The 1,311-nt window shown below is 36.1% G+C and overlaps 1 protein-coding gene across 1 annotated transcript in view; it reads left to right on the plus strand.

The window, feature by feature from the left end:
- Positions 1-265: 265 nt before the first annotated feature.
- LOC107686035 (suppressor of cytokine signaling 6-like) overlaps positions 266-1,311 on the plus strand; it is a 4,384-nt gene continuing 3,338 nt past the window's right edge. The window contains exon 1 of the mRNA XM_016482846.1: positions 266-620. The gene's annotated coding sequence lies outside the window, so the exon portion shown is untranslated. The remainder of the gene's footprint in view (positions 621-1,311) is intronic.

Here is a 1,311-nt window from a genome sequence, read left to right on the forward strand (position 1 = left end):
CCACTTATGTAGGCTACAAGGTGACATTATAAAAATATGATTGTGTTGGCCAACAGGAATTGTAGCCTAATTATAGGAATTGGAAGTATATACAATTACAGCCAAAAAAAAAAAATGAACATGGCAAAATATAAAACACGCGATAACGGGCCTTACATGTATATAAAATATGTTTAATAAATGCCTATTATTTCAATAATATAAACAATATTTATATGCGGTTTCTTGTGCTCAAGCAGACAGTCAGCGGTGCTCCGACGAGCATCAAGATCTCCTCCCCACCTTCACGTTCACTCCCATGATGCAACAGCAAACAAAGAGGGCAGAGAAAAGAGACAGTAAGGGAAAAACGGCAGCTAGCTAGAGAAAAGTTTCAAACGCCGAAAATAGGCACAATTCAAAACGTCCACAGCGTAAGGTGTCACTTTATTGCAAAACGCGGTCATAAAGTGCCCATGATTCCTCGTCTCTGTAGAAATTGAGCTCGTTTCTGCGCTGTTTTTGTAAGTGCAGGTATCAGCTAGCCGTGAAGTAATAATGTCTTCTAATGTGATTTCATAGCTCTGCGGACACTGATATGAAAACTGCTGTTAGTTGACAGTGTATTCAAGCCACGGCAGGTAATGTATAGTTGGTATTTGTATGTGAATATTGATGGTTAGCGTTGTAGTATTCGACAGAAGTTTTGTTTAATACACAGGGCCTGTACAGGTTAGCCTGAGTGCTAACTGCTCTTAAAGCGTTAGCACGCGCATATTTGTGAATTCAAGGAGTGTTTTGAACTTTGAACTGTATAACTTGTTTATAGAATGGCAGATACATATTGTATGTCGGTTATTATCAGATGAATTCATAATGTGCACTAGACATGCTAGACAACAATCAGACATAAATATTTAACCTACTGCAATATAATGATATCATTATTTTGAAAAACACAGCACATGTACACATCAGCCTTGATAACCCTATACATTTTCCTAGAAAAGTGGAGTTTGTGTTGAACTTATGCAATATGGTTTTTAATTATGTTGGGGTTAATCTGGTGAGTCTGTACTGTTTATTGAACAAAATAGCTTTTAAAATCAACATGAATTTATACCTCTTAAAACCCTGTTTACTTTTATTGGTTCATGTTGCTGGTCCTATTGTGTGATTTTATTTGTGCATGTTATTTCCCCCCCCCCAAAAAGCTTAAATGTTTGTCTTTATCTTTGAGAAGTTAAGGGTCGATAAGATTTTATAATTTTTTGTGCTCTCTTATTACAGTGCTGCAGCAATATTGTGAAATGGTATTAAGTGATTTATATA

The sequence above is a fragment of the Sinocyclocheilus anshuiensis genome, unplaced genomic scaffold, assembly GCF_001515605.1.
Source record: "Sinocyclocheilus anshuiensis isolate Anshui unplaced genomic scaffold, SAMN03320099.WGS_v1.1 scaffold930, whole genome shotgun sequence".
In the NCBI taxonomy this organism is placed as follows: Eukaryota; Metazoa; Chordata; class Actinopteri; order Cypriniformes; family Cyprinidae; genus Sinocyclocheilus; species Sinocyclocheilus anshuiensis.